The following is an 8,564-nucleotide window of genomic DNA, read 5'->3' as shown; positions in this document are numbered from 1 at the left end:
GTACATGTGGTGAGGATTATTGGAGTCATAAATAATAACAGTAAGTAATATATGCATGGTGATCTGTACCAGTTAATGAAAAGAGCCTCAAACAAAGCATTTGAATTTTAATGTGACCGAAGTTTTATATACATCTAAAACCAAGAATGATACTGCATTCTGTATCTTAAAGGGTGTTACCTGTTCAGTATGAGTTCTTGCTGTGACAGCTGTGGCTAGGAAGAATAACACTGTATTTTGATATAAAAAAGGAGAGAAAAATACTCACTTGGGAAGACCACTACAAGAAACCTTGTATTCTGATGTCTACACCTAAATTATTTCAATTATTTTTCATACAGGGTCAGGAAACTGTCTGAAAGGGTTGAGGAGAACAGGGTTAAGAAACCAGCAAACTGGCAGGCAGTTGCACCCCATAAGCAACTTGATGAGGCAGAGATAAAAATCTGCTTTCAGCTGAAAGGAAGGCTTTAGAGATTGAAGGGGAAGTCAGAACCAGCTGTTAAGCTGAGGCTTCTGTTTTCTGATTCTCCCTTTGAAGGATGAGCCCTAATGCACTTGAGGTTCGGTGGAAAGTGCCTGTCTGCAGACACCGATCCAGATAGCCCAGTGCAGCCGCTTTGTTCCTATTAACCTCTTAACCCTGGGCTACCTGGATCAGACTGCGCTGATAGTGGGACAACACCTGGCAGGGAAAGGAATCTAAGCAAGAAGATATCTCCTCATTCCAAATAGCTGGGACAACCTGGCTACAGAGCTCTGCTCTTGTTTAACCAACAAAAGCATAATGCCATTAATTGCCTATAAAGCTGAAGCAAGGTATTTTCAGACAAGACAGCAAGTGTCTAGAACTTGCTGTTTAAATCACAGGTAGATCATTGTCTTTTAAAAGGACAAGATCTGTTAAATCAGAAGTGTGTTGATAGCAAAAATTACTTGCTGATGGTCGTAGCCTATTTTATGCAGGTCAGGCTGCATGATCTTGCCTTTTGTGAAACTGCTTGTATAAGCAGACTGCACTTTCTGATCTGAGTGTCTTTTAACCCAAAGCTTTTGCTTCTCAACTGCCTTTTTGCCCTTAAATCTGTATGGCTATGGATGTAACATTTGTCATTAGGCAGAATACAGAGTAATACTTTACTGGAAGTACAGAAGCAGAATGACTTGGACAGAAGAAATCAGACTTTGTTTATAATAAACATATATAAGGATGGAGAAACAACTGGTCAGGGGGAGGGGGGAGAATGTAAATGCTTTAGGCAGTGAAGTTAAATCTACTCTTTTACAAACACAGGTGGCAGCCTGACACCTGGGAAAACAGAAAATTTGATCTTTGACTACAAAGCTGGTACACTGTATAATAAAACAGCATTTACCTGTTCTAGAGTATCTTTTGTCCTCTAATTCCTCTTTCCTTCATTAAACAACAACAGATGCTCTGCATACAGAAACCTCCGGAACATCAGGATTTCCCATCTCCTGCTTGAACCCCCTGATACATAGGTGCATCTGTGCGTATGTATCATGCCAACACGCTGGGGTAGAGGGGGTTATAGAAGAGCCACTAGGAGATGAGTGGGGAAGGGGAAACAACGGACGAGTATTGAGCAGAGGTCTGACTGGGGAAAACCTAGCTCATGTAGAGGAAGTATTGGCTTTGTGGCACCTGGAGCCCCATCTGCCACATTTCCACAGCAATTTCAGGATAGAGAATACTGAGAGAAAGGGTGACAGGTTGTTCTTTGTACTGCCTGATCCTTTGCCCTTCTGGTTCGTGGCTCTGCAATCACAACACACTTTATTTCCCACAAGAAAAAAAGAAAAAAAAAAAAAAGCACCTCTTAGGAAATACCTTGATATTGTTTTAGGACAGCACTAGTTGGCTATTTATATTTTAATTAAGAACAACTATCCCAGTTCAGATCAAGATGCCATCTCGATCTCAAGCAGTAGCGGATGCAGATGCTAAAGAACCATCAGTATATTCCAAAAAGTGTTTGAAGAGGACAAAAGTGTTTGAAGAGGACAGCTTAACACTTCTCTCTCAATACTTTCCCACTCACCAACTATTTTCAACTCAGGGTATTTCATAAGCACAGTGTGTATTTTTCTCACCAGTAACCTCCAATCTCACATACTTGGACCTGCTCAGTACACCCCTTGAATTCATACTTCTTGCACCCACAAAGTCCTCTGGAACTTCAGCAGATCTGCTACTGCTGCATGAAGAACCTCCTTCTGATTCTTACTCCCAGTGCAGCAGCCCCTAGTTCTTCAGTACAACTTTTATCATTCCTCCATTAAGCCCTCTCTCTTCCAGGCTAGAAGAAAACCCAGCCCTATTCAATCTTCTTCACAGAGATGTTGTTCCATATAATGGGTGATTAATGCCATTTTCATGACCCTTTTTCAGTTCTAATAGATCATTGCACAGTATTCCAGATGTGGAAAAATCATGGCTTTATACAATGGTGCAATTATGTTTACTTTTTGTTCTCTGTTATTCTCCTCATAGCTTCTAATGTTTGATTTGCTTTTTTTGACTGCTGAAGTTTTCTTGGAGTCACCTGTGATGACCACAGGGTCTTGCACTAGAGCAGTAATAGGCTGCTCAGAGCCCACCATTTCATATGTTCCACATAGGCATTACTGTATAGTCACCCACAGTGACTTTTTATCTGCTGTATTATTTATTTAATCTAGAAATGTATTCTAACAAGGTATCTTGCAATGCATAGCTAGCAAGATTGGATCTGAAATGCTTCTTATGTGATTTCAGAAATTTAATTATACTTTAAGAGTGTTTCAGTGGTAAGAAAAATTCAGCAAGCAGAAAGGGTTAAACAAGTTTGAAGGAAAACTCTCTTATCCTATTAGTATGCTCCTTGTAATAAATTGTGATATCAGTTGAAGTTTATACACTTCAAAAAGAAATGGAAATCCTTGGAATATACCATAAAATGTAGACTTAAAAATTGCACCTGATGATTAACAGCTAGGATGATTTATAATCTAAAATTGTCAAGGAACACGCAAATACACTCCTCCTACTTTTGCTATATGAGCAGAAGGGAAAATAATCTTTGTATTATAGTATAACAGTACACAGAGTGACAAAACTGAATAAAATTATTTTGTTTATAAGGACACTGGTTTTGTGATGGCTGTCAGTATCTTCAACAACTCAAAAGATTATGTTTTATTCTATAAGGTGAAATACTACAGTACTGACCCCTTAAGCAGAAGTCACTCTTTTGTTCTAACCATTTTCCTGTTTGAATTGCTGAGGTTATTTAACAGTCAATTTACTTTGTTGCAGATAGTTAATACTATGCATGAGATTGGTGATCAAACAAAAAAACCCAACACTTTGAGCAACTTTTCTCCTATCCATTAAAGATCTTATTCAGCATGCTAAAGAGTGAATGCCTCATTGTAATGAAACACTACCAGCCATCAATTACCAAATACCGACCACAAAAAATATAACATTGTATGCTAAATACAGAATTTTATCCAACAATAAGCCTTAGTACAAAAATAAGTAGGAAAAGATTATGCTAAACTTTCCTCCCTTCATCATACTGCAAAAGTCCTCTGAGCGCATATCAGTGATATCTATATTATACTGCCAGTTCTAATTTACAGTTCAGTGATGCTCTAAGAAAACTGATAAAGGAAAAGGGCCTGCAGTCATGTGGAACATAGTAAGGAAGAGCTGATCTGTGGAGCTTGATACTTCTAACTTTCATGCCAAGGAAAGATATTACATTCATTATGACCAAAGAGCAGGAAACGAGTTCAATTCCAAAGCAACAATTTGCATTTCCCTCTCCTGGACAGACTGCCTAAGGAACAATCCTCTTTATTAAAGGAGATAAAGGAGCTGCGATTGTGACATACTTTAAAATAAATGTTGGTACCTTGGATTTTTAGGGAGAACAAAACAGGTGTTTATTAATCTTTGCTTTTACTTGTACATGACTGTGTCATAGAAACAGCTGGTCTATCTTTAAAGAAAATCTGCAAATAACACAGAAAAGTGTTTAGAATTTGTCTAAAAATTTAAAAACTGTACAAAACTACTAAAAGCAAGGGCATAAGTTCTTAAGATCTGTAAATAAAATCTGCTGTAGCTTGTATAGACTCTTTTTCCACCCAGTAACCTGTCAAGAGGAAAGAATGGTTTCAGATACACTTAATTTCAGATGCATTATTATCTCCACATTATTCAACTGCTATGAAATTTCTATGGCCAAGTATGAAGAATGATAGGAATTTAAAATAACAAGTGTAATTAATAGACAGTTCTTTGGTCAATGTATAGCTATGATATACATATATTAGAACAAAATATCTAAATAGCTCAGGCAATCTGGTCACAGAAACTGGAATAGAGGCAATTTAACCTGCTTCATGCTACTGTGGCCACACTGTTCTAGTATCCAAACAGGCTAACTGAAATATGTTTTCTCCACATTGTGACCCATATATTTTCTCTTTTCTACCATATTATTGGGCTAAATATATTTAAACAGTTATAAGCATATATCTTTCTGTCATGAAATTTAGGGTTTTTTTCCCATAGTTCCTCTCCCTTGGAGTGACCTAAATTTTGCTGTATTCCTCTAATTTATACCTGAAATTTCAACTGTTTCTGTAAGTACAGAGTTTATGCTGTTTTGTCTTTTATGTGACATGAAAGATTTTCCAGGTTACAGACCCATTTAGCAAGCTTTTGGTTTTGCTTAAGTAAAACATTGTGCAGATTTTCATTTAGAAAGATTATTCAATTTGAGCCCTTAAATTAGGACCGTCTCTTTTGACAAAGCTTACATTTCTAATTTGTCTCTTACTGGTCAGGTAGAAAGTAAGAAACCAACTTGATAGTTTTGTTTTTTTTCCATAGATCTGTAGGTGCTTCTCTTGGATTTCAGAAACAGAGCTCATGACAATCCTCCCACATCTGTTTCATCAGCTGATTAAAATGTAGATCTCCTACAAGGTAACACATTTTTGGATGATGGGCGTTACTCTAACCAACTCATTATTAAGAGAACAACTTTATGCACGATCAGCAACTTGGCAGTGTAAACAACATGAAACAGTTCTTTTAAATAGGACTTGATTTTTTGTTTATGAGAGCTTTCATTTACTGGAAGGCTTTTTGGCTTTTATAACCCATTTAACCATACAAGGTTTCGTTATCTTTTAAAACCTTTTTGCAGTAAAGACTGTTTATCTGGCACAAGAAAGAATTCAGATAGGAGCCTTATGTAAAGCAATGAATATTTGGTGTTCTGATTGTGTTGTATGATTTGTGGTGTATACTGGAATACATTGAAGGCCAACATTTCTTTCTTTCTTTCTTTCTTTTTTTTTTAAGCCCACAAGACACCTGACAAGTTTTAACTTATTCTTCAAAAAGTAAGACTTTTGCTGATAGGGACTGAGTGTGCTGTTATGCTTAGTTTTTTATTTACATTTAAAGGCGGAAAAAAGTCAAAATCAAAACATTTCAGTGAAATGTATATTTTAATTTTAATTTCAAAATTAGAAAGATTGCATTTTAAAAACACAACTGCTGGGCTTGAGGAAGGCATTTTTATTTTCACCCAGTTCCACTAACTGTCTACGCTCAGACTTGCTTTACTTGTGCCCACTGGAAACATAGCAGCTGGCCAATCTGTTTTGCCCCTCTACCCAAACTAGAATACAAGAATTAGTTGTGCCAAGGTAAAGCTAATCCCATACCATGCTGCTAGTAAAACCAGTAACTGCCCCGAGCCAGTAAAATGTACCCAGTGCTAGAAATGGGCTTTAGGAAGCACAAACATTCATCCTGCAACTTTTTTACTTCAGTATCTCACCCTTATTTAGGTACAGTATAAATCTGTGAAAATGAAAGAGGAACGATTAGTGATCTGTGCATCAGCCAAGTGAACGGAGCATTCCTGACAGAAAAAGGAGGGGCTCAGTCATCCTGTGCTACCAGCTAGCAGAGTTGGTTTTACTTCTAGTTCTCCAAGAGGAGTACTAGCTTCAGAATTTGAAACATCACACTGGGTTGTCAAACTTCTTTGATTTTAACAACATTTCAGGAATCATGTAGCTACACGGTAGGGTAACATACAACTCACCATTTTGGTAAGTATTGTAACTCTGAAAGCATTCAGAAGTGCTCAGAAATGTAGCACTTGGAAAGCATTTTCTAGTTTTAACCTCTCAATATGATTACTCTTTCCTCAACTTCTGTAAATTTCCTTCTGGGTCAGAGACTCAAAGAGGTCATACAAAATTATGAAGATTTTAATTCTGTAAGTGCAATCCCCCCCATATACTTTCTCCTAGACAACCACATTCAGTTGGGTTGTAAACGATGTTTTAAAACAACCTATCACGATATGGAGGATTACTCTTTTATTATGAATAATGTTATATGTTGCACCTTCCTCCAAGGTAGGTCTTTATACACATGTATTCTGTATAAGGCTAGATACAGAGTAAGAACAAAGTCTATTGAGCACTGAGAGATTAAAGAGCCTTGGCTTTCACTAACTGCCTTCTGTTTCCTCATTTAAAGAAGCTTAACAAATTAGTAGTTTCCTATCATGTGTGGATATTGGTTATTCTACGCAAGCAGCACTCTGAGGAGGTTCCCTGTTGTGGGAATACTGATGATTGACCTAGGTATATGAATTTACATGTGTGCAATACCAAAAAATCATGCTGTTATTTCAACCTATATTAGCTGGTGCTTTTATGTCTATATCAGATTATTTACTTTTTCCTCAAACATTTTTCCATTTTACAGAGATGCATTTAAATATTACCAGATTCTGTTTTCTACATTAACTTATTCATACATAGGTAATACTTCAGCTTTCCTGCCCTGCTTTCTGCTATCTGGTTCACACACAATTGTTCTTTTACAAGTATTTTTATTTGTGCATTACTATGTTTGTCAAGAAAAGTCTTTACTTGCATAACTTGTCAGGTACACACATACTAAAAAGCAAGCATACCTACACAGACACATTAAAACAAGCCTATGCGTGATATGTAATATCGCTGCATTAGTTAAGTTCTAAAGAATCTGCTTTAACACTCAGTTTCTTTTGTCCTGTAACAATGGCATAACATAAACCCTTCCTACAAACTTCTCAGAAATTAGCAGCTTCTGGGGTGTATTGTGTGAAATGGTAGTTCCATTCTGCCTGAAGTGCATTTTCAGTATTCAGGAAGACAAAACTTTGCAATCTCAATTTATCTGTTGCATAGGCAATTTATTAACCAAGTGTTAAGCTACTTCCGTTACATGAAGAGTCAGGTGGTTAGACCCTTGTTCTTTCAATACTGGCATTCTGAACAGTGCTGAAAGAAGTGACTACATATCCAAAGGTATGTGCATGGCCCTAACCTTAAGGCAGCTGAAGTTAGCAGCAACATTTTCACTTATATTTAGTCACCTTAGCCAGTAACCTACATGAATTGATACAAAGATCTTGGAATATTTGTCAACATGGTCACTTCCCTACCTTCTATTTCTGTTAGACCAGTGAACAAGCTAGAATCTTCAGTCATGAACTGGTTCAGGCTTTAAGCCAAATTACAAGAGGCTTAAAAACTTAAAGTTGAAATAGACTGTTTTAAGACTACCCTGTTTTCATAAAATCTTAAAGGCAACATGAGATATTTTGTAATACCCATAATGAGAGCGGTCCTTACTTGAGAGGCTATTGAAGATAGTCAACTTGAGAATTTTTACTTCCTTTGCAAGGGAGATATTGGTCTTCTATGCTAATTTATACCATCTGAAAAACAACATTTACTATTTTAAGATAAGAATATTGGATTTTTTTTTCCTAAAGTAAAAATGGATAAATAAGAGGTGGCAAGTTTCAGGTCTTTGTGTGCACGGTCTGTGCCATACCTGGCTTTGTTCATTTATCAGCTACTCTTATCAGCCATTAAAGCTACTGGTAAAATTCTCACCTCATAATAATAATAATAACAATAACAACAATAAAAACCACCACTGCCACCATGATCTTAACTCTATCAGAAAAGATGTTGCCCCATTTCTAGCAGCCCAACTTCTCTAAGGAAGATTACCCACAAAGTAGAATGAAAGCATTTCACACCAAAAACCCCATGGCTAAAATACTCAGTGTAGTAGAAAGAGGCATGTGCTTTGCAGAGAGTGAAGAGAGAGGATAAGTCTGTTCTCTCCCACAAGCTACTCAAACTACTAATTCTGCGGTCAGTGCAATTTAGACTATCACTTCCAGAACTCCTGACTTAACAATTGCCTTATTATTTTAGTTGCAAGTCAGCTGATAACCCAACTGATCAGTCAGAAAGACACAGAAGAACCTTCTGCCTGTGGCCAAAGTAGAAGGTAATCATCAGAAACCTTTCGTAAGTGATCCATCAGTCCCCTATCTATCCACCTATCAATGCTGTTTCAGAGACATGGCTGGTCTGTGAGCATCCAGTTTGTAGTTTTATGAACTGGGAAGAGTACTGGAAAATCATCAACTATCAATAATGGGTTTTTCTAA

Source organism: Haliaeetus albicilla, chromosome 23 (genome assembly GCF_947461875.1).
Source record: "Haliaeetus albicilla chromosome 23, bHalAlb1.1, whole genome shotgun sequence".
Lineage (NCBI taxonomy): Eukaryota > Metazoa > Chordata > Aves > Accipitriformes > Accipitridae > Haliaeetus > Haliaeetus albicilla.
The sequence above is the reverse complement of the archived record's forward strand: the minus strand, read 5'-3'. Positions refer to the sequence as shown.